This window comes from Lissotriton helveticus, chromosome 2_1 (assembly GCF_964261635.1).
Source record: "Lissotriton helveticus chromosome 2_1, aLisHel1.1, whole genome shotgun sequence".
NCBI lineage: Eukaryota > Metazoa > Chordata > Amphibia > Caudata > Salamandridae > Lissotriton > Lissotriton helveticus.
In genome coordinates, this window is record NC_136059.1 from 1410153867 (window position 1) to 1410180314 (window position 26448).

The following is a 26448-nucleotide window of genomic DNA, read 5'->3' on the forward strand; positions in this document are numbered from 1 at the left end:
CAAAGTGGAGTGATAATATAGCCGAGGGAAAACACAAGACACAGAATTGTATAGACGCTATGTACAGGAAAATCCGTAAGGAAATTCTAGACATACACGAAAAAGAGAAAGCAAGGAAAATAGCAGAGAAAGAGAATGACTCTTCAAGTGAAGAGGTAGATAGCGAGAATCCCGACAGAATAGCGTATGTAGGTAGAACTAGACTTTCCGACAGACATTCACGTCCAGATTACAAGAAAAGTTTTCCTCCTCCAGTGCCAGAACAATGTTCTCTTGAGCAAGTATTCCAAGCTACCGATAAAATTCTGAAATCACGAATAGGTTATAGTGAACTTAATACCATGCATGAACAAGAACTAGCCCGATCAGCAGTCCGATGGACTAGTGATTCTACCACGTTTCCAGATGAAATCGTGGCACAAATGTTCCTGAAACTGCCCCCAGCCGAGCAGCGTCTGGTGGGTATGTATATGATCCAGCACCTCATTACGCTGTATGAGGAACAGCATTCTGATCCAGGTCCTCTACATGATGTATTAAACGAGTTACTCCAGTACAGATGGAAAGGTCTAGGTACCGATTTAATGAATGTTATTCTAGAACAGCGCCACAAATACCGAACGTTTCTGAATCCACATTTTGTTCACGTCTCACCCCCAGAAAGTAAATCATTCTACATAGATAGACAGAATCCGTTACGCGAAGTACATCCAGTTAAGAAAGAGGGGGGTGGTCTAGAACGAGTATTTGTTTACACCCCCATCACGAAAATAGAACTCTTGGAAATGAAAAAGTTAATTCCCTGTCATGATAAAGATCCAGCAGGGTTCCACCGTGAACTAAAAGACATGCTCCGTATGGGAGAATACACGTATCCTGATATCATTAAAATGTTAAAGGTCTTGTTGCCTGCGGGCATATATGAAAAACTCAAAGAAAAAGAATGGGAGGTGGGAGAGAATAAGATAGATTGGTCCGCATTAGAAGCCGAAGATAATACACGAGTACCAGGTACCGGTCTTGGGGATAAAGCTAAAGCTTTGCCCGAACTGTTAATACAAGTCTTGCCAAGATTACTAGCCACGAAAAAGGAAGATTGGGATGCCATCTCAGCCTGTAAACAGAAACAAGATGAAGATACTAGTGACTTTTATACTAGATTCGAGAAATGTTTCATTATTAATAGTGGTCTGAAAACAAGTAGTGAATCGTATCCACATCTTTTTGTTACCAAACTAGTCGAGAATTCAAGTCCACAAGTTAAAAATCGAGTATTAAAAGTCGAGAGTTCTTGGCAAGCTAATACTCCATCACAAATGCTCCAGATGCTCCAGTATCACCAGAACAGAATCAGGGAAGAGCAGGAACATGAAAGAAGACGTATGAAAGACACGAAAATGAAAGTACTAGTTGCACAGTCTGTTCCACAAGACAGTCAGAAGAGGGGTCTGAATCAAGCCAGTCATCCTACAGCTCCCGTTAAAGGGACATGCAATTATTGTAAACAGCCAGGTCATTTTATAAACGAATGTGCAGTTCTGAAACATAACATAGCTACTGGTAAGACTAAAGAGAGACCGCGTCCGCCTAGACAAGAACAAGTTTTACAGACTTCCCAGCCACCGCAGAACGCACAACAGACAGTTACAGTACCGCAGCCTATAGCTGCAACACAGCACGTTACACAGCAGATGTACCAGTATGCACAGTCAGAGTATCCAGATTATCAGCCGTATTCATGAAACAGCCTAGAGAGGGAGGTTGGCTTGCCTCTCATCGAGATTCCTGTAGATCAAGAGGGTCCCTATGTACACAGTCAAGTATTAGGGAAAGACAGAAAGTTTCTGATCGACACAGGGGCAAGTAGGACTACCATCAGTCATGACGAGGTTCCAGGGGCTCCGCTCTCAGGCTCAAGAAATGTTTCCCTTGGATTTTCAGGAAAGCCTATTGTTAATGAAATATCGAAACCAGTTACTCTAGAAGTTGGTCCACTGTCCCGAACTACTGATTTGTTACTTACGAAGTCATGTCCAGAAAATTTATTAGGCATTAAGACACTGAAAGAATTAGGAGCAGTCATTTGCTGCTCCCCAGAAGGGGTCCGCCTGTTCCTGCGAGATTTTAAAGGTCATTATGTATTACGTGATTTTGATCCAAGATTATTGAATGTACCACAGCATTTATAGGTGCAAGGTCCAACTGATGTAGGTTGTATGCATATCACACCCTATCGTGTCAACAAGGTGTTGTATTACCACCAATCAGACAGTACAAATTGCCACCTGAGGCTGTAGCAGCCTTATCCAAAATTATTGACGAACTTATTGTTCAAGGAGTGGTTGTAGAAACTGACTCCAATGTATGTAATTCTCCTATCATTCCAGTCCTGAAACGTACTGATCCAAATGCACCTCCAGTGTATCGATTAGTGATTGACCTTCGAGAACTTAATAAATGTATCATACCACAGTACCCAGTAGTCCCTGATATTTCTTCCCTATTGACTGCCATTGATTCTGAAGCCACATTCTTTACTGTAATTGATCTCAAGAACGCATTCTTTAGTGTCCCCATTCATCCAGACAGCCAGTTTCTTTTCGGATTCTGTTTAAATGGAAGAAGCTATAAATTTACACGAGCTCCTCAAGGATTCACAGAAAGTCCTAGCATTTACAGTCAAGCACTTAAAAGACAACTAGACAATATTCACATGCCAATTGACACTGCCCTACTCCAGTATGTCGATGATCTGTTAATTACAGCCCGTTCTGAATGTGACTGCGAACGTGCGTCACTGACAGTCTTGTATTTTCTGGCCGAGATGGGGCACAAGGTGTCCCCTTTAAAGCTTGAGTTCTGTGTCCAGCAAGTGGTCTACTTGGGACACTTACTGTCCAAGAGGGGTGGGCAGTTGACACCTGACCGTATCCAGTTAATAGCGCATCTTCCACAGCCAAAGACTCAGAAGGAGGTACGAGCTTTTATCGGCCTCACTTCTTACTGTAGACAATGGATTCCTCAGTATGCATTTCTAGCCAAGCCACTGATACAGTTAACGACACAGGAGGCAGCCGTATCGACTGTCCTTCCTTGGACCCAGGAACATACACTTGTTTTTAATTAATTAAAGAAAGCTTTATGTAATGCACCTGTTCTAGCAACACCAAACTACAGTAAGCCTTTTACACTTTTTGTTACTGAACGTGATGGTACTGCATTATCTGTTCTCACACAAGATCAAGCAGGACAATACAAGCCCTGTGCTTATTTTTCTAGCACATTAGATCCAGTAGCCCAGGCTCTGCCTGCGTGCCTCAAGTCAGTTGCAGCCACAGCTCTAGCTATCAGACAAAGTGATTCCATAGTGTTAGGACATTCCCTGACAGTACAAGTTCCACACTCCGTGGAAGTTCTTTTAAACCGAACTCAGACTCAGCACTTGACAATTGCACGTTTAACAGGTTATGAACTGACACTGTTTCAGCCACACATAGAAATCAGACGCTGCAACGTTTTAAATCCAGCTACACTGTTACCGTCAGTTACTTCAAATCCTGCCACACATGACTGTGTGGAAGTTGTTAACACCATGACAAAGCCAAGACAAGACTTGACAGATATTGCATTACCTGATCCTGACCTGACACTTTATGTGGATGGTTCATGTATGAGAAAAAGTACAGGAGAACTAGTAGCCGCGTATGCAGTGACTACTGAAACCGAAGTTATAGAAACACACCGTATTGATACCCTGTCCGCTCAAGCAGCAGAGCTAGTTGCTCTGACCCAAGCCTGCATACGTGCCAAGAATCTGAAAGTTAACATATACACAGATTCACGGTATGCATTCGGAGTCGTACACGACTTTGGAGTGCTCTGGCAAGAGAGAGGTTTCGTGACTTCTCATGGAACTAAGATTCAGCATGGTCTCCTCATTCAAGCTCTGTTAAATGCAATACATTTACCGACAGCTATCGCCATTATGAAGTGCAAAGCACATACGAAAGTTACTGACATCATTTCCCAGGGTAACGACCTGGCAGATCGTACAGCCAAGCTTACAGCTCAGACTCCAGACATTCCAGTTAACACGACACCGACACACATTCCAGAACAGACTACTTGTATGACAGTTAAGGACCCTACACAAGATGTACTAGATATCCAGTCACATGCTACTCCCGATGAAATCAAGAAATGGTCCGAACAAGGAGGGGTCCAGACAGATCAAGGATGGTTGACGAAGGGAAAAGCCACATGGTTTCTCCCCGACTCAATGGTTCAAGTCATTATTAATACCGCACATAGTCCAGTACACCTAGGAGAAAAGGCCATGTTAGACAGTATCCAGAACATTTGGTTCAACAAGCATTTACGAGCAGCCGCCAAACAGAAAGTACGTACCTGTATGATCTGTTGTCAGTTCAACCCAGGTAAAAGTGTCCCGGTGGAACAAGGTGGATTCCAACCTCCTGACCACCCTTTTGAAGTCCTCCAGATGGATTATATTCAGATGGAGCGATGTCGAGGTTTCAAGTATGTCCTCGTAGTCGTATGCGCTTTGTCCAGATGGACAGAAGCATATCCAGTTCCAGATTACACAGCCGCGACCACTGCCAGGCAGTTGGTTCGTGAGTATTTTTCCCGCTATGGTTTACCAAGGGTCGTGTATTCAGACAACGGCCAGCCATTCTCATCTGAACTCATGAAACAAGTTTCACCTCTGTTAGGGTACCAGTGGAAGTTCCATTGTGTACGGCACCCCGAAGCAGCTGGTCTAGTTGAGAGACATAATCAGACATTGAAAATCCGCATTGCAAAAGTATGTACAGAAAAAGGTGTAGATTGGTTAGTAGCACTGCCAGTTGCCCTTTTTTATATGAGAATGGTTGCACACTCCAGATCAGGTCTGTCCCCGTACGAGGTCGTATTTGGCCGACCTCCAAATATGTGGGGTACACCTATGCCCCGAAAGATTACAGACGTTTCCAGTAATATGCTGACAGATTACCTAGCTTCCTTGATGTCTGCCCTACACTCTTGTCGTTCACAGGTCGCCGCTGCTTTTCCAGACAACACCGAAGTGAAACCGCACGAAGTCATACCAGGCGACTTCGTCCTCGTGAGAAATTTTGATCGTTCAAATCCGTTGGAGCCCCGTTGGAAGGAGCCCCAGCTGGTGTTATTAACAACAAGGACCGCAGTCAAGCTCGAAGGACGCAAAGGCTGGGTGCATACCAGCCACATCAAGAAATTCCATGGATTACGGCCAAAGACATTTATCAAAGACTGCCCCGTTCTCAAAGACTGCCCAGACACAGACTCTAAACTTCCCCTGTTAGAGAAAACTCTGCAGCAGGAGTATAAAGCCAAGTTGAGGTCTAGCAAGTCAGACAGTTTAATTGTTTAAGTCCCTCTCGGGTGAAGCGGTTAGACAGGTTCCTGACATGTATGAGATAGACCCACATAGTGAGAGAGTTAGTCAAAACTCTAAGAGAATACGCTACCAAAAGAATATTTGCAGTAGATGCATCGTTTCTCTGTTATTTTTTATGTTTCTGAGTCTTATGGTTACCTGCATAAGTTATGCTTTTCATTTATGTTTTCCTATTTCACATGTACATATGTTTCCTAATGTTACAGTAGAGCACACATTTAGTGACCTGCCTCCTCACGAGTTATCCTATCGTCTTGCTATGCGTAATAACACATTTATCAGAATGTTACACTATTCACACCAGACCAGCAATGCCACTAATTGTTGGGTGTGTGGTCGACTCCCCCCTTTCCAGACACCGAAGGGAGTTCTGCCACTTTTTCCTTATCCGTTTTCACACAATGGTTCGTGTGGAGCATGGTCCACATTAACGTCATCCTCAACTGATATGTCCCTTCTGAATCGAACATGTTTCCCAGACAAGCAAGGTCTTTCCCATAGAACAGGGTTAGATCTAGAAAACGAAGTATATGATTTAGGTAATTATTCCTCGAATTTCATGGTTCTGAATGTTCAGTCCGATACTACTCCAGATTTGCCTGCTATTTCAGTACTACCAGTTAAAGGCGAATTATGTGTCAGAAAGAATGGTTCCGCACATGTAGGACATAGTGATTGTACTACTATTGTCGAGTATAGTGACAGTGGGAAATCCATTTTCAAAGCCTCACGTCATTCTTATTTTGTTTGTGGTCAGACCGCATATGTTCGTCTGCCCCTCGATTGGGATGGAACCTGTTACATTGCCTTCCTACTGCCACCAGTTTTTCTAGCCCCATCTGATTATCACAGAGACACACATCTAGTACACGTTAGACATAGAAGGGAGACTGAGTCCCCAATTGTCGATCAAACTGAAACTGCTCTAGAACAATATCAAGACTTCAATAAAGGTTTCTTTTTCTTCATAGGTCCGGTCCAGAATAGTAAGTTAATACGTAGGTTAACCAGAACCCTTGAAGCAGTAGTGAATGAGACTACTTCCGCTCTAGGTAACTTAACCGAAGAGCAATCTGCCATTAGATTTGTCGTGCTCCAAAATCGTCTCGTCCTTGACGTCATACTGGCCGATAGAGGAGGAGCTTGTAGAGTCATCGGATCTAGTTGCTGCATTTTCATTCCTAATAACGCGCCGTCTGTTTATTCAGCTATAACCAGACTTCATAAAATTGCCCACCAGTTACACCAAGATCCAGGCACCTGGACATGGTCCGGTTGGCTCTGGAGTATCATATCTGCCTGGGGATGGAAGGTATTGTCATTCCTAGGTATAGCAGTAATGATCATATTCAGTTGCTGCCTCTGTTTACAATGTGTCCCTGCGATTTGCGGCTTGTGTGCTACATCCTGTATTCCTAGTCCTAAGTCCCGTTCCAAGATAATTCGAGACGAGCAAATGATGCTATATGAACAGATAGATGGTATCATGAATATTGATGTTTCCTGATGGAAACGTAGGGCACAAGGAGGGAATGTGGAAAAGTAAATTTTGCCATGTTATATGTGCCTACGTGTTCCCCATCCTATGCTATATGTGCATGATTAGATATGCATGTATCCCCCTATGATCGATTAAAGACGCAATTACAGTTGTGTCCAACTCTAGTATGTCAGTTTCCAGTTCTCGTGAAAGCAACGAGTATTAGGCCTATGTTGCCATGTTTTACAGTGTACACGTTAATTCATTGAATTGTCCCCGTTTCTAGGCCTCAAAAGGGCCCGGACGCCAGATTCAAGCTCCAGTCTTCTGAACCCGCTCTGAGGAGCGATACAGCCCCCACCTGCATCCCTGACCCTTCACTTACTTCCTGCCGCGCAGTGCCCGGCCTGGCTCTGCCTTCCTGTCTACCAAGAGTATGTTATGCTTTTAGTTATCAGTCCAGCCCTCCTTCTCTGCATTCCTAAGCTACTGAATCGCATCAACAGCTTCAGCTATAGTCTAGTCTTTATGTCTCCATGCAAGAGAATTACTGTATTAATATTCATAGAATATTCCTAGCACACGCATTACACGAAGAATATATGCATGCACCAGCCTTAGAGTCAAGTAGCCTCTGCCCTGATAGCTTTTAGTTTCTATCAACATGTACTCCAAACACAAGATACCAGATATGCCATAGGTACATGTCGTCCTGACACCGTAGACTTTAGTCTCCTCTTCTAGTGCAGAAGTCATAGCCCCCAGTTCTCCCTAGTCACACGTCATAGCCCGTTTGCGTGCACCACTAGGTTAAAGGTCCCAGCTGCTCAGGTAGCCCCCTCCGTGTTTCCGCCTATTTTATGACACTTCTGTGACGTCTACATCACATGTCCATGTACACGCCTTCTTGTTACACCCATTTTGTTCTTATCTTTCGCAACTGCTACGAGTTACGCCTACTGCTACGCCTATTGTATGCCATGTAATGTAATGTATTATACTATATATATGCTGCACTGTCGATGAGGCATTGCAGCTGCCATCCATTCCATTTCCGTGCAGGCTATCCCGTTCCTGTCCCTTCCCTTATGCCTGATTAAAGCCTGTTAGACTCAGATACCTCGAATCCTGTCTCTTATTTATTGAGCTATCTGTTTTATTCAATGTATTCAAAAATAGTACCGGTAATTAATTATTTATTTACCACAGTTTAATCAACACAACGTCACTATTCCAAATCTTTAACCTTACTGATAGACAAATCAGTATGGCACAAAAGGGTGCTGATTATACAATCTTGAGCATTGAAAAACTCGAAAGATTACCAGTGACAATGTCAGAACGACCTGTCAGTGAATGGATAATACATGGGATAATAAATATTCCAATCTCAACCTTCAGGTTTCAATACTGCCAAAAATATATACAGGCTGGCATGTACGAGAAATGGGGAAAGGGGTACATTAAAACATCATGGAACCTGCCCTATTCACATGCATGTGTCAGTAATAAAGGACAGAAAGTGTTTCTTAGTGGCAATAATTGTGCGATGTCACTAAGCGGCACGCTTCTGTGTAACGGAATTAGTTTGCATGGAGCCTGTGAAGGGAATTCATACAACCTTTCATGTCACCAGCAAGGCGCACCTGCAACAGAAATAGAACCATTCTTTCAAAGACTCTATAATGGGAGTTACATTCTAATTGTAGACCGCAGATGTTGTAGTCTTATGCCCGGGACTCCTTATCTAGTAACTACGACTGCGAAGGTCAAGTGCTGTGGACGCTCATTGTTCCCCAGCTCCTTTCCAGACAGGGAGGCAAGGGCATGGCCCAATTTGAAAATTACTTCTATTCGAATAGATACTTTAAGCAGAATGAAAACAGTGCTTCTTCAGACGCCTACAAGGCTCACGTCATCAAAAGAAACGTATGATCTACAAGTCGCAAGGACGACTGCAGAGAATCATTCATTGTTATCAACTAATTCCCCCATACATTTCGCAGAAATACTAAACGAAATCTTAAATATTTCTGATACCAATGGGGTCTCAAAGGTATTTAAGACAGTATTTTCGATGGCATTAACACCATTCAAAGCCATACTGGGTATTTTTCCAGATTTCGTCCATTCGATTTTTGACGGACTTCCCCTGATCTTGGGACTAATTGCAGGGATCCTATTCTTGGTCCATATTTTTCGGTATGGCAACCCATGTCACAGACAAAACTCTTGCGACAAGGGAAGAAACAATCCTATGTTCATGTTCATGAAAATTGAAGAATGAGATGCACACCAGTCTTACTCCATAAGGCCATGTTTATACTCCATTCATTTTATAAGAACCTTCATTTTTTTAGAAACGTTAATGTCTGGGGACACACTTTTATTGGAAATACTAAGTAAACAGAGTTAAGTGGCGATGTTTTGATCAGACAGGTTTATTGGTCTTCATTCGCAATATAACATGTGAGGATATAACGATGCTTAGACGCACAATATCATGGGGAAAGGTATGGTTCACGTTGCAGCTTGGGATATGTAGTGAAACAACGGGAAGAGCAGAGATGTTATGGTCCGCTGTTTATGTTTAGTTTTTGAAAATAGGAACACTCAGGTGTAATTGATTTACTGGGGGATGGTGAATAAGGGCGGGAACGCACGGGAGTAAGTTTCTAACATTATACTCGGCACTGAGCACGGGTTACTGGCGGCACTGAAATGTTTTTCCATATGAGACTTGACACGCATTGCAATAATGGATATGGCAGTTTAATACTACGTTTTCAAGAAACTAGAGGGATGAGCATGCCAAGGTAAGCCTAGAGAAGTTCGTCAGTGTTCAAAGTTTTGTCAGTATTACTATCCTCTTTACACTTAAAAAACCAGGGAAGGAATATTGCAGTTTGCAACTGATGCATCATAATGCTTGTGTGAAATACGAAGTGGGGATAAGAATAGAATGCACCAAGTTGGAGTGTACCTTGTAGGCACAATTAGCAGCGTTTTAAGCATAGTTTATTTGTTATACAAATTTTGTGTACAAGTGATTAGAAATGATTTTATATTGAGACAAAACTCAGAAAATGTTTTATGATACAATTGAAGACATTTTAAATTGATATGTTTACTTGTAATTATAGATACCCCTGACGAAGGGATCTCATTCCCGAAATGCATTGGGTTGTTGGAATAAAACTATGGCATGTGGAACCGATTGAGGACTCCTGCGCTTTTTTGAACGGCGATGATACTTAGAGATTGAATATAATGGATTGAACAATATGAGTTAAAAGTGAATGAAAAAGAATGGTGAAAAAAGAGGAGAAAATAAGAAAAAATAGATGAATTTGATTCATTGGATTCAAAACGAGGTTTGGCTGTGCAGCTTGACGGGACCTAAGATGGGTCAGTTTCTTGTGAGTTGTTATGTTGCAGCGCAACGAGACGAAGCGCGGGGCAAGCTTTGCACGCTTCTAAAAAAATGAAGGTTCTTATAAAATGAATGGAGTATAAACATGGCCTTATGGAGTAAGACTGGTGTGCATCTCATTCTTCAATTTTCATGAACATGAACATATCGTCTCACATGAGATTGCACCCAAGGATAAATCGCAAAAAGAAAAAATAGACGCTCAGTCATCACAAATAAATCATCATAAATTAAGATAAAATCAACGATCACGTGAAATATCGTGAAAGATGCAGGAGATGGGTTTCACCGGCTGAACGTTAATGTCTGGGGACACACTTTTATTGGAAATACTAAGTAAACAGAGTTAAGTGGCGATGTTTTGATCAGACAGGTTTATTGGTCTTCATTCGCAATATAACATGTGAGGATATAACGATGCTTAGACGCACAATATCATGGGGAAAGGTATGGTTCACGTTGCAGCTTGGGATATGTAGTGAAACAACGGGGAGAGCAGAGATGTTATGGTCCGCTGTTTATGTTTAGTTTTTGAAAATAGGAACACTCAGGTGTAATTGATTTACTGGGGGAAGGTGAATAAGGGCGGGAACGCACGGGAGTAAGTTTCTAACATTATACTCGGCACTGAGCACGGGTTACTGGCGGCGCTGAAATGTTTTTCCATATGAGACTTGACACGCATTGCAATAATGGATATGGCAGTTTAATACTACGTTTTTAAGAAACTAGAGGGATGAGCATGCCAAGGTAAGCCTAGAGAAGTTCGTCAGTGTTCAAAGTTTTGTCAGTATTACTATCCTCTTTACACTTAAAAAACCAGGGAAGGAATATTGCAGTTTGCAACTGATGCATCATAATGCTTGTGTGAAATACGAAGTGGGGATAAGAATAGAATGCACCAAGTTGGAGTGTACCTTGTAGGCACAATTAGCAGCGTTTTAAGCATAGTTTATTTGTTATACAAATTTTGTGTACAAGTGATTAGAAATGATTTTATATTGAGACAAAACTCAGAAAATGTTTTATGATACAATTGAAGACATTTTAAATTGATATGTTTACTTGTAATTATAGATACCCCTGACGAAGGGATCTCATTCCCGAAATGCATTGGGTTGTTGGAATAAAACTATGGCATGTGGAACCGATTGAGGACTCCTGCGCTTTTTTGAACGGCGATGATACTTAGAGATTGAATATAATGGATTGAACAATATGAGTTAAAAGTGAATGAAAAAGAATGGTGAAAAAAGAGGAGAAAATAAGAAAAAATAGATGAATTTGATTCATTGGATTCAAAACGAGGTTTGGCTGTGCAGCTTGACGGGACCTAAGATGGGTCCGTTTCTTGTGAGTTGTTATGTTGCAGCGCAACGAGACGAAGCGCGGGGCAAGCTTTGCACGCTTCTAAAAAAATGAAGGTTCTTATAAAATGAATGGAGTATAAACATGGCCTTATGGAGTAAGACTGGTGTGCATCTCATTCTTCAATTTTCATGAACATGAACATATCGTCTCACATGAGATTGCACCCAAGGATAAATCGCAAAAAGAAAAAATAGACGCTCAGTCATCACAAATAAATCATCATAAATGAAGATAAAATCAACGATCACGTGAAATATCGTGAAAGATGCAGGAGATGGGTTTCACCGGCTGAAAGTTAATGTCTGGGGACACACTTTTATTGGAAATACTAAGTAAACAGAGTTAAGTGGCGATGTTTTGATCAGACAGGTTTATTGGTCTTCATTCACAATATAACATGTGAGGATATAACGATGCTTAGACGCACAATATCATGGGGAAAGGTATGGTTCACGTTGCAGCTTGGGATATGTAGTGAAACAACGGGGAGAGCAGAGATGTTATGGTCCGCTGTTTATGTTTAGTTTTTGAAAATAGGAACACTCAGGTGTAATTGATTTACTGGGGGATGGTGAATAAGGGCGGGAACGCACGGGAGTAAGTTTCTAACATTATACTCGGCACTGAGCACGGGTTACTGGCGGCGCTGAAATGTTTTTCCATATGAGACTTGACACGCATTGCAATAATGGATATGGCAGTTTAATACTACGTTTTTAAGAAACTAGAGGGATGAGCATGCCAAGGTAAGCCTAGAGAAGTTCGTCAGTGTTCAAAGTTTTGTCAGTATTACTATCCTCTTTACACTTAAAAAACCAGGGAAGGAATATTGCAGTTTGCAACTGATGCATCATAATGCTTGTGTGAAATACGAAGTGGGGATAAGAATAGAATGCACCAAGTTGGAGTGTACCTTGTAGGCACAATTAGCAGCGTTTTAAGCATAGTTTATTTGTTATACAAATTTTGTGTACAAGTGATTAGAAATGATTTTATATTGAGACAAAACTCAGAAAATGTTTTATGATACAATTGAAGACATTTTAAATTGATATGTTTACTTGTAATTATAGATACCCCTGACGAAGGGATCTCATTCCCGAAATGCATTGGGTTGTTGGAATAAAACTATGGCATGTGGAACCGATTGAGGACTCCTGCGCTTTTTTGAACGGCGATGATACTTAGAGATTGAATATAATGGATTGAACAATATGAGTTAAAAGTGAATGAAAAAGAATGGTGAAAAAAGAGGAGAAAATAAGAAAAAATAGATGAATTTGATTCATTGGATTCAAAACGAGGTTTGGCTGTGCAGCTTGACGGGACCTAAGATGGGTCCGTTTCTTGTGAGTTGTTATGTTGCAGCGCAACGAGACGAAGCGCGGGGCAAGCTTTGCACGCTTCTAAAAAAATGAAGGTTCTTATAAAATGAATGGAGTATAAACATGGCCTTATGGAGTAAGACTGGTGTGCATCTCATTCTTCAATTTTCATGAACATGAACATATCGTCTCACATGAGATTGCACCCAAGGATAAATCGCAAAAAGAAAAAATAGACGCTCAGTCATCACAAATAAATCATCATAAATGAAGATAAAATCAACGATCACGTGAAATATCGTGAAAGATGCAGGAGATGGGTTTCACCGGCTGAACGTTAATGTCTGGGGACACACTTTTATTGGAAATACTAAGTAAACAGAGTTAAGTGGCGATGTTTTGATCAGACAGGTTTATTGGTCTTCATTCGCAATATAACATGTGAGGATATAACGATGCTTAGACGCACAATATCATGGGGAAAGGTATGGTTCACGTTGCAGCTTGGGATATGTAGTGAAACAACGGGGAGAGCAGAGATGTTATGGTCCGCTGTTTATGTTTAGTTTTTGAAAATAGGAACACTCAGGTGTAATTGATTTACTGGGGGATGGTGAATAAGGGCGGGAACGCACGGGAGTAAGTTTCTAACATTATACTCGGCACTGAGCACGGGTTACTGGCGGCGCTGAAATGTTTTTCCATATGAGACTTGACACGCATTGCAATAATGGATATGGCAGTTTAATACTACGTTTTTAAGAAACTAGAGGGATGAGCATGCCAAGGTAAGCCTAGAGAAGTTCGTCAGTGTTCAAAGTTTTGTCAGTATTACTATCCTCTTTACACTTAAAAAACCAGGGAAGGAATATTGCAGTTTGCAACTGATGCATCATAATGCTTGTGTGAAATACGAAGTGGGGATAAGAATAGAATGCACCAAGTTGGAGTGTACCTTGTAGGCACAATTAGCAGCGTTTTAAGCATAGTTTATTTGTTATACAAATTTTGTGTACAAGTGATTAGAAATGATTTTATATTGAGACAAAACTCAGAAAATGTTTTATGATACAATTGAAGACATTTTAAATTGATATGTTTACTTGTAATTATAGATACCCCTGACGAAGGGATCTCATTCCCGAAATGCATTGGGTTGTTGGAATAAAACTATGGCATGTGGAACCGATTGAGGACTCCTGCGCTTTTTTGAACGGCGATGATACTTAGAGATTGAATATAATGGATTGAACAATATGAGTTAAAAGTGAATGAAAAAGAATGGTGAAAAAAGAGGAGAAAATAAGAAAAAATAGATGAATTTGATTCATTGGATTCAAAACGAGGTTTGGCTGTGCAGCTTGACGGGACCTAAGATGGGTCCGTTTCTTGTAAGAAACAATCCTAGCCATTGGATACCGGGACCGGATATCAAAAATCCTGGGACTCTCCCGGCTTAGAGACCTGAACATGACTTGGTTTCTATCATTTCGACCAATGTGGCAAAGATGTGTTTTACCTGTATTAAGGTGTCTGCTATGCGGAGAAGAATGCGTGTTAGACACCTGTCTGACGCTACAATCGGATGCGCCAATGGATGCAGAAACATTGTTGAGCCCGATCAAGGTTCATGCTTTGTGCTGCCCTCAAAGGCTACCAATCCTGATGACGGCATTCGTGGAAGCTTCACCACTACGATTGATGGGTAGTGAAGTTCAAGATGAAAGCAGCATCGATCAGGTACGACCTTCTGTCAGCAATGCAAATCAGAATGTCATTGGAAACAATCATGCGCACGAATGCATGATTACACCTATTTCCGAGTTAGTGGAACTTTCCCAGGAAGCTGTTGACAGTTTTTTCGAAAGCCTAAATGATATGATGTTCTCACCAGAGCAGAAATAGAGACTTTTGAACAAGCTCGCACACGGCGTTCCCTGAATTCTGCCTTCAACTTTAAAAATAAAGTCACATGAACAATTTTCCCTCCAGTTCACGGACAGCAATTTTTCAGCAGCCCCAAAATATTTTTTCATATTTTTCGGGACACTATCTTCTGCTTAAAGTAAGAACTATTCTTAAAGAACTAAGGTTTCTAAATTTTAGATAGCTTATAGACATAGCTTATAGACATTAGCTGCCCGCTGGTATGTTCATAAATATTTTAAATATTTGATTCTGTGATGGAATGGTCTCGAACTTTTTTTCTGTATTAAGAGCCATTTCATGTGTATATTCTCATATACCAAATAAGCAATAATGTATACAAATGCGTGATTACCTTAGCATTATTATACAGCTTGAGTGCATACAATACATATGATTGCAACTTTTCAGTATATTTGAAAATTTCAAAATGCATTTATGTATTTTGGGGTGGTAAGGTATACACAATACTCTATAGTATGTTGTACTATGTTTTACTATGCATAGATTAGTAAATATGACCATAGTTAGCGTGGAGTGGGTGTGATGTATTCCTATAGGTTCTGAATCGATCCCCCTATTCCTGACCCTATTCTGGTTAAACAAACCAACAAGTTAACTAACAGTCAGCCCATGAGGCAGAAAACCCCCATGATGCAGATACCGTTATCTGACGCAGTCACACTACGGCACAGGAACGTGTTATCTGATTAGGTCATAACGCTTGCGATCTAATTAGACAAGCGATATTCCTCCAGCCCCTGATAAGGCATACGGAGTTCTCATAACAAATCAAACCTATGACAACCTGGGCAAAACCCTGCGGCCATTGTTTTGATTTCACGAGAACTTCAGCAAAAGAATGTGCTAACGAGCAAGTCGTATGACATCCTTATTGACGTATCTATGTCCATCCTTCCGTCAATCTCGGCACCTTAAAGGTATAAATATTACCGATATTGCCCTATGCAAACACACGCGGTGGTGACGAGACGGAGCAGCCATACTTGCCGAAGCCCAGAGCAGAGCAGACCCCGCTGGCACAGCCCCGCCTTCCTGACGCGCTGAGAACGAGACGTGCTGATTTCTCCTGCCGAGAGATCCAGCACCGGCGCTTCCGGGTAGCCCTCGCAGGCAGCCTGGAATATCGAGACCAGAGAGAGAGATACCATCCCTCATTCAACCTAGATTCCAGGTACAGAACTGAATAACCCCTCACAGAGAATTCTTTAGTTATTTACTTGGCAAAAACAAACTTAACTTAAACTGTAACTTTCTATTCCCGCCCACGTATTAGGCTTAGGTCAGGTACACGGGGTAGGCGTATTTAGAAACACCAGTTGAGTACGTTTAGTCAAATGTATATGTGTATGTAATATATTTTATTCATTTTAAAACATCTTATGGCTTAGAAACCATATCAATGTTTTTACAGTATTATTTTATACTATTGCTTTTAATGTATGCACTTTACTTAGCTATAAGTATTGCAATAATATCGATCCATTTCTCTTGTATGAGAAAAGAGACTGATCAATAAATAACACCTTTTTATTGAACACGCCCGTCTCTTCCTTTTCTCTACAATCTGATGAGACTAAGAATGCACGTACTGACTGAGTAAAATAAATTGCCTTTTGTTCACACGACTCTCGAGATATACTCTTGATTAGGGGAGAGCAAAGTTGTCATGTTCTATGGTTGTCAGAAACTAAATCCCTTCTTGTCTAATCAGGGAAGTTAAGTCCTTCCTGAACATTCGAGAAAGTTTCTAGTGAACTCTGAGCTAGCTGGCAAAACCCAAAACTTTAAGTCTAGTATCGACAGTAGTAGACCTAGTTAACGTCTGGCCTAGGCCTTTACTGCTGTAGGTATTATTCCAATGCGCAGAGCCTATTGGGATGATAGGAACTACACTACAATCTGATGATAGTGCTGTAGCAGGTACAGCACCGCAGAAACACATGTAGGGCACAGTCCATGGCTGTCGTGACCGGGTGGTGTGGAACAGGTTTCTGCTATCGCGCTCCGCTGATGAGTTTCCACCGTGTCAGGTTAGGCGGTGTTTCCGCTGCGGCGCATCTGCTTGTTTGGGCCATCCTAATTTGTGGAGTGGGGCGGACGTCATTCCGCACGGCGGTGAGTCTCCATTGGCTCCCACCACCACGGTGGTGGGCGCACTTTGATGGCGGTGCACGTCGCTCCAAGGCGGACGGGAATTGACCTATGTTTTACTATTCTAATATGGCGGACGTGTTTCCCCCTGCTCGCCGGCAGAAAATTAAGTTTTTCTGCCCCACCAGCACCGCGGTGGTGCCACCGCCCGACATTCTAATGGACCCCCAGTAGTCCAGAGTGATGTGACTTTTGTGGTTCTAATGTGGTTTTCTTACCCAGAAGTACTTGCCGCCCTCAAACCACAAACTTTTATGAAATTCATGTGAGGTAAAGCTCTGGAATTTGTAAGGATTCACAAAATTCCTACTACCCAACGTTCCCCTACATCTCCCGATAAATATTGTACCCCAAATGTGTAGGTGAGCCTAGGGCCACAACAGGAAAGAACCCAAAACGCAACATGGACACATCACATTTTTACAGTGAAAACCAAACCTTTTTCTCAAAGGCGGTAGCTGCAGAATTTTGGCCCCATCTCAGCCAGCACCAAGAAACACCCACTGATACATTTCTCAAAACGAGACAACTGGGTGAGTCCAGGGTGGTGTGGGGTGCATGGATCTTATAAGGCTTTGTTACCCAAAATCCCTTGCAAACCTTAATCTATGGCTAAAAAACACACATGTTCTTCACATTTCCATGAGGTAGACATCAGAAATCTGTGGGGATCCACACATTTCTGACCAGCCAGCATTTCTCCTGATAAAAATAGTGCCCCACTTGCATAAGTTGGCCTAGTGCCCATAATAGGAAAGGGTCCAAAATGCAACATGGACGTATCCAATTTATTTACTCAAAATTAAGCCTTTTTTGCAATGTGGTTAGTTGTAGAGTTTGGGCCTGCCACCCAGGAAAACCTACCATACCCAGAATTTTCTGAAATTGTAGACATCTGGGGGAGTCCAGGGTGGCGTCACTTGCAGTTACCACAGATTCTAAGTGTCCATCACAGAAATGTGAGTAACATGTTAGCCATTTAAGGAAAGTTTGAAATTTGCATGGCATTGTGGATAAGTGAACGGAATAAATCCACACTACATTTCCATGTACACCTCTGTGTGTCCACTTTTAAAAAAATGTCAGGGGTTTTTCCTTTTATCCACAACTGAAATAAAAATTCATACCTGTTAGTTTTGGCACAACCAGTAGTAAGAGGTTCAAACAATAAATACTAATGACAGTATCAGAATGTTGAACCCATCAGATAGTGGTAGTGAGCGGTAAAGCCATGTCAAGGTGCCAACCATTTTATGGTTCATTTGCATGACTTTCAAGCGTGCCACACTAAACCATTCACACAAAGGGTCAATAGGAGGGAGAACAGATAGGGTCTATAGGGGAGGGAACATGGCGGCTTGCTAGTTAGCCAGCTGAGAGCTGCTCTCCACACTCTGGTGCATGACCAGTAACAACCTGTGTCTCCACTGCCGGTTACCCCACCACTTACTATGCCACGGAATCCTGCAAGACATGCAGGTTGTTTCTTAACTTTGTTTCTGTTTTGTTCGTTTGGCGATGAGTGGAGGCTCAGCTTTGTTCAGGGTGACACGCCCTCCCCCACCCTGGAAGCAGCCTCAGGAGGAAGCCTGGCAAAGACAACACTAGAAGCAGTCTCATGTGAAAGGCAGGCGGAGGCAGCACAGGCTCAGGCACCAGGGATTTTGGAAACCCAGATGTGCCATCCAGAGGGTTTGAGAAGGCAGCCCATATTGGAGAGAAACCTGCAGCAGACCCCTGCTACAAACACACCTACTGGAAGCAAGGAAGGGATGAGAGGCAGACGCATGGTGCTGGCCCTACCCAAATGGAACCCATGACCCACTTATTTGAGGGTAAGGAGTGTGCAGACCAAGGGGGTTAGTAGCAGGCCTCAATCTTGTGGGCACATAAACACTGCCAGCTAATGACTCATCCCTTGGTAAAAGATACAAGCTCAGGTCTAACACTTTTCCTTTTAGGGAGTTAAAACCACAAGCTGAACTAGCAACTAAGCAGCACACACAGCCACTAGAACCCTCTCCAGGCAAATCTAAAGGCCTTCCTAATAAGCTCTGGCAATAGAAGGACACCTTCATAAAAGAGAGAAAGAAGAGACCGGCCCTAAAATGACACTCTCTCCTAGGTCGTGCTTTTAACTGAATTCTCAGCCTAACATGGAGGCTCCCCAGGGGACAGTCACCTAATTAGAGAACACGCTTAGAGTAGGGGAGGTCCTCCCTCCCACCTGGAGATTCCCATGGCAAATAGATTTTTGCTGCTGGATGACTCTGTCCTGCAACCATGCAGCAATGAAGGGAGAGGGGGGAGAGAAACCCCAACCGATACACACAAAGGCCAGGTGTAAAATCCCATATCAAGCCAAACAGGATGGTGAGGTAAGTCATGATGCACAAGGTTTGGCCATGGTTTAAGGGATGCTGAGTCAACTCTACTGAAATTAAAGAGCAATTTGCAACTTCGGAAACTAACCAGAGAAGGATTTAAGATACATGTGCCAGCCTTGAGGAAAACCTACTTGTGCTGCCTCGACGTACGAGGTACTGGAAAACAAAGTTCATGAGCTAGGTTCCAACATGAATGACAACATCCTGGAAGTGGTTAGGTTAAAGCAAAGGGAGAAAGACCTATCAGAAAGGTTAGAAAGCCTTTGGAGGAATACCATCAGGCTCCTGGATGTCAAGGAAGGGGAGGAGGGAGATGACGTTAAGTCTTTTGTAAAAGATCTCTTGACCAAAGCCTTCCCACACATCTTACCTGCTACAACTCTGGAATACGGAATTAAGCGGGTACATTACGATCCATTTAAACTAAACACTGGGCGGAAGAAACCCAGAAATATTCTGGTGATTTTACAGTCATACATATTTAGGAAAAAATGTGGGGCCGCACTCAAGCAAAAAGCCATTCAGGTCCAAGATCTAACCTTTAAAATCAGGTTTGATATCTTTCATGTGACAGAAGATGGACGGTGGGAGCTGGTCAAGCAAATAGAACCTCTAAGGGAAATGGATGCCTAAGTGCAGCTAAGGTGTCGAGAAATTTTGAAAGTGACATGGACCAACAAAGTGCATAATTTTCAATTCACAGAAGAAATGTATAGTTTTTTGGCCCTCAGTAAAGCTGATAAATAGATAAGGCACTCATGATAGAAGGCAGTTGGTGGTGACAGTTAAGTTTAGTTGAAAATCCTGGATTCTGTGGGTAGCAGCTCAAATTGGCTTCTATGCCTTCTATGCCAATAGGTAGCAAGGGAGGGTTCCCTGGGAAGGTAGGGGTTTGGGGGTAGCATAAGTGGTGGGGAGCATTGGGGAAAAAATATTTTAAAAACTTGTCCTCTCTCAGAATGTGTGGCCATGACAGAAGATGATGGGGGATAAGGGGAGATCGCAGAGGCTGACTTCTTCGAGGTTATGAGTTGGAATGTGAATGGCCTACAGGTTAAAAGGAGGCAGCGTGTGGTCCTTCAACATTTGAAAGAAAGCCCAGGTAGGGTCTTTTTGCTCCAAGAAACTCACCTTTTACCAACAGACTGTTTAGCACTATTTACAAGGCAAAGATGGGTAGACATGTTTATAGCTACAGACCAGCAATATTGCTCTAAGGGTGTTGTTATAATAATTAAGGCAAATTCAGGGATGGGGGGAGGAGTTGGCCTAACGGCTAGGGCAGTCAACCTCCAATCTGGGAAACTGGGTTCAAATCTCGGCAATGACGCTGAACATCCTATGAATCTGGGCAAATCACTTAATCTCCCTGTGCCTAACAAAAATGAATGGCTGTCCTCATGTAACATAACTGGTGCTATGTAAAGCGTCTTATACCAGATTCGGTTCAAGTTTGAGCTATATCTAAAATGCTGTAAAAAGAACTACGAAGATCTCAGGCAAATGAAGGTGGGCGCTTAATAGTATCATAAGTTAAAACTGGTCGATCTTTGTATACCTTGGCTAGCTACTGCAGCCCGAATGAAGATGATACGTCACCCCTGAATAATCTCTGCTCTAGTTTGCTAGACTTTGAAGCTCCTCTCATAATTGGTGAAGACTTCAATGTCCTTTTAATTAATAATTTGGATAGATCTTCTTCCCGCACTCAAATCACTTTACCATGAGTTAAAGCCTACCTGCTTTCTATGCTAGTAAATCTAAATATTTGCAGTGTGTGGCATAGGGTCAGTGGTGACTCTAAAAACTATTCCTTCTATATTCAAAAGAATGGTCACTATTCTAGAATGTATTACTTTTTTATGGAAGTGTCCGAAGTCGGAAAAGTTTTTAAAAATTGATTATTTGCCTATTCATTTATCCCATTATGCTGCAATCTGGTTAATAATTGAACTCCACTTGAATCTGACTCCTAGAAGGTGGACCCTGAATAGAAGGTTACTCTTGCATTCAGATATTATGAGCAATATAGAAGGGAACACAGCAGATTTCCTTAAATGGATTTCAGCTCAAGCCCCAGCACATGTGGTATAGGATGTTTTTAAGGCCTGGTTAAGGGGGTCCTTGAAGGGTGCCTGGGTTAGAGACAAAAAAAGGCATATTGCTTCACTTGAAGATCAGCTAGTGATAGCAGAAGCCAACCTGAAGTCAGGGCATTTCCAGGGGGCAGAAAATTAGAGTTTACTTGGGAAAGTGGAGGACCTGCAACTTAAATTCAGACTTATGATGGAGGAGAATCTTTTGCAGAAATGGTAAGTTAGTAAGCTGCTTGAAGTTAATCAAGGGGAGAACTGTAGAAAATGGACTTATACATTTAGCCTTTACCTCAAAGCTTAATCCAGAATAAAGAAATAACCCTCTTCATTGTGGGTGGTTTCTTTAGGAAGCTGGCTCTCTATGCTGATGACTTGATTCTGTTTACCTCTGATGTCAATCGAGCTCTTCCGGAACTATTCTCTGAAATGCAGGCATTCGGGAAGAGGTCTGGATATGAGATCAATAGCAGCAAGACAGAAATTATGGCCTGGAACAAAGATGCCCACGATGTTAGGTTGTCAAAAGAAATAAGATACTTAGGTGTCACATATCACAAAGGTTAAAAGAGCTCCCTAAAGTGAATTTAATGAAAGTCTCTGAAGAAGCGGACAAGTTGCTAAAACATTTGGCAGAATCTTCCCCTCACACAGTATGGGCGGATTAATTTAGTTAAGAGGTGTGTCCTGGCCAAGTTCGCCTATCTGTTTGACAACATACTGTTCGAGTTCGATAAGAAACATTTTGCCAAAATACTGGGAAGAATCTCCATCATTATATGGGCAGGAAAGGGGATTAGACTTTCCTGGAAAAAGATAAGACAGAAGCTTCTACATGGTGGTCTAGGCATTCCAGATTTTCAACTGTACTGTGGGCATACCAGCTAAAAAACTGTAGGATGCTTTTACTTAGGCCCGATGATACCTCAGTGGGGCACTTGTATAAAGCTATGCTGGTGGGCGGGCAGTGTGGAAGAGGGTTTCATGTATGAATTTGGAGCTACCAAATTCTTTAAGAAAGTCCGCCTGAAGGTTCAGTATGCCATATCTAAAGTATAGTTTGAATGTTGCTTACTCATGGGCATTCCTTATTACAGCGAATGGGCCCCAGTGTGGGACTTACTGGGAACCTCAGAGTGCCTCTTGAATGCCCTTGAAAAACCTCTGAAAATTGGTGGTGTCTCACATTGGGGGGACATAATTGAAGGTGATAGCTACCAGTCCTGGGATGTCTGGAGAAATTTGACGAATGGTATGCTAGGTATACAGAAATAATATCGACAACACCAATATCGAGGTAGCTAAATATCGAGTTTAAAATATCGAGTAGACAGAATATAGATAAGACAGAATATAGACTACAAAAATATCGAATAGAATGACAATAATATCGACTCAAAAATATAGAATGGACAGAATATTGAATGGACAGAATATAGACAACAAAAATATCGAGGGACAGAATATAGACAACAAAAATATTGAATTTTAAGTAAGTAAGTTAATTTATGGTATTTAATTTTTGCGTAATATAATTCTGGAGCGGGTTGTGGGTTATAGGGAAATAGGGTGGGAAGTAATTTAATTACATTTAATTAAATATTTTAAGTTATTGGTATTTATGTACAATTAATTGTTAATTAATTATTAATTGTTAATTAATTAAAATATAATTGGTAATTAATTTTTATGAATTTATTAATTGATAATTATGTTAATTTTAATTATTTGTTTTCTGGAGCGGGTTGTGGGTTTATAGGGGAATAGGGTGGGAAGTAATTTAATTATAATTAATTAAATATGTTGAATTATTTATTGCTACTTATTTACAATTAATTGTTATTTATTTTTTTAATTGTAATGAATTAATATATAATTGGTCATTATTTTTTATTAATTGATTAATTGATAATTATGTTAATTTTATGTATTTAATTTTTGTTGTGGGTTTATAGGGGAATTGGGTGGGAAGTAATTTACTTGTAATTAATTAAAAATGTTAATATATAAATTGGTATTTATTTTGAAATAATTGTTAATTATTTTAAATTTTTTAAATAATGTATTGTTATAGGTAATTATTTTTTAGTAATTAAATTAATTTTATTATTTTTAATTGAATAATTATTATAATATCTTAAATTGGGAATTAATTTAAATTAATTTGTAATTGGTATTAATATTTAATTTATTTTTAATTATATATGAAGTATTTACTTTCCCTACTGTTGCTCTATTTGGAGTGGGAAAAGTAATTTTTACCTACCTGCTATCCAACGATTTCCCTACTGTTGCACTCACTGGAGTGGGGATAGTAATTTTTTCCCCTACGCTATCCAACGCTTACCCTACTGTTGCACTCTCTGGAGTGGGAATAGTAATTTTTACTCCTATGCTATCCAACGCTTTCCCTACTGTTGCACTCTCAGGAGTGGGAATAGTAATTTTTACCCCTACGCTATCCCACGCTTTCCCTACTGTTAAACTCACTGGAGTGGGAATAGTAAATGTAACCCTCTCGCTATCCTATGGTAAATATATTGTATATTTTTTATTAATACTATGTTTATATATATATATATATATATATATATATATATATATATATATATATATATATATATATATATATATATACATATATATATATACATATATTACCTACTGGCGGTCGCCAGTAGGTATATATAGTTAGGATTTTTTCTCTATGGGATTTTTGAAAATTCTATGTCTAATAACTTTGCCGTTTGTGGACGGAATTGGCTGAAATTTTCAGGAAAATGGCACATTTTGTTTCTGAGCAGCCTTTGAAAATTTGGGGGGGTTCGTCAAGGGGGGGCCGAGAAAAAAGGGGGGTCCCAAAACACGTTTTTCCCATGTTAATTTCCATAGGGCGGTTGGCCTCACTTTTAGCCCGAACGGCTGAATGGATTTGCACGAAACTTGGCAAAATTGTAGGGACTGGTAGCCCGATGTGCCTTTTGTAGGTCTCAATATATGTGCTCCAGTGGATTTTGAGAAATTAACGTTTAAAAAAAGATATATATCTGTAAGCGCGGACCGGGCAGCGGCCTAGGACGCGTACTTTTCGCGCAACGGAGCTTTGTGAAGCGAAGCTGATTGGTTCTCCGGCGTCTGTCAACATTCCAAACAGTCCGTAGTGGCCGCAAACATTCCGTAGTGGCCGCCATCTTGTCTCTCGGTAGGATCGAGAGACAAGAGGAGGCCAAAGCGAAGGGGCAAATGACCATAAGGGGGAATAGTAGATCCTCGCTGACCCCCTAGGTTTGATGTGGAGGTTTTAAAAGGGCCCCGCGGGGCAAAAAAAAAAAAATTATAATAATAATCTTACGGCTGAATGGATTTGCACGAAACTTGGCAAAATTGTAGGGACTGGTAGCCCGATGTGCCTTTGCTAGGTCTCAATATATGTGCTTCAGTGGATTTTGAGAAATTAACGTTCAAAAAAAGATATATATCTGTAACAGCGCACCGCTTCGCGTACTTTTCGCGTTACGGAGCTTTGCGAAGCGAAGCTGATTGGCTCTCCGGTGTCTGTAAACATTCCAAACAGTCCGTAGCGGCCGCCATCTTGTCTCTCGGTAGGATCGAGAGACAAGAGGAGGCCAAAGCGAAGGGGCAAATGACCATAAGGGGGCATAGTAGATCCTCGCTGATCCCCTAGGTTTGATGTGGAGGTTTTAAAAGGGCCCCGCGGGGCAAAAAAAATAAATAATAATAATAATCGAACGGCTGAATGGATTTGCACGAAACTTGGTAAAATATTAGGGACTGGTAGCCCGATGTGCCTTTGCTAGGTCTCAATATATGTGCTTCAGTGCATTTTGAGAAATTAACGTTCAAAAACAAGATATATATCTGTAACAGCGCTCCGCTTCGCGGAGATAAAATTATATCTGTATTACCTAGCTGTTGCTAACACCAGTTAGCGACGGCTAGTAGGAGATAGCGACCATCTTGGGCCCCACTTTGCATGTGAGTGATATTTATCACTAATGACATGCAAAGTGGGCATGCCAAGATGTTAGCGACTGGAAACAGTCGCTAACATCGCTATCTCCTATTATCAACTTTTGGAAATATTCGAGATAAGCGCGAATATCTCCAAAAAGTAACAGCTGCCCTGAGCAGTTCTTAGCCATGTTATCCTATGGGAGGTGGATAACATGGCTAAGAGGATTAGCTCGGTAATGCATGAATATCGCTGAGTTTTCAGCGATATTAATGCATTGCGGTCGGTTTTTATCGTATTTGCGATAAACTTTGATAATAGCAAGGTTTATCTGCGATAATTTCTGACGGTAAAAAAATCTTTGCAATGCATCGTTAGGGATAAATATCGCTTAACTTTGGTAATATGCCCCAACGTCTGTTAACGTTCGATTCGAAGGAAATCAGGAAGTGTTGAAAAACATTGTCTGCGCCATCTTGTCTTTTTTCAAATGCCACACTTTTGTCGTGCACGGCAGCCATTTTAGATGCCTTGACCAGACCCACTCTGTGCACGCTGTCGATCCTTAGCATGGCTCCCCACCCTCGCAAGCATCTCCCCCAGGCAGTGGTCACCCCCGCTCTCTGTCTTATGCATGGGTAATAAACCTCCCCCCATCTGCGCTGCTCTTTCCTGAGAATCACACCCTGTGCCCGCCCGACACCTCCCTTTCGCCCTATTCACTACTGCACCCTCTGACACTCCTTTTCCTCTGTGTCCGATTGTCCAGGCTGGTCCTAGGGTATCAGCTAGCCCTGCAGATGTAGTTTATGGCCACAGCTGTAAAGATTCACCCCTCTTCAAAG

At 41.5% G+C, this 26448-nt stretch overlaps 1 long non-coding RNA gene across 1 annotated transcript in view; it reads right to left on the minus strand.

The window, feature by feature from the left end:
• Positions 1–26448, minus strand: part of LOC144818690 (uncharacterized) — a 406168-nt gene that overhangs the window by 78725 nt on the left and 300995 nt on the right. The window lies entirely within an intron of this gene.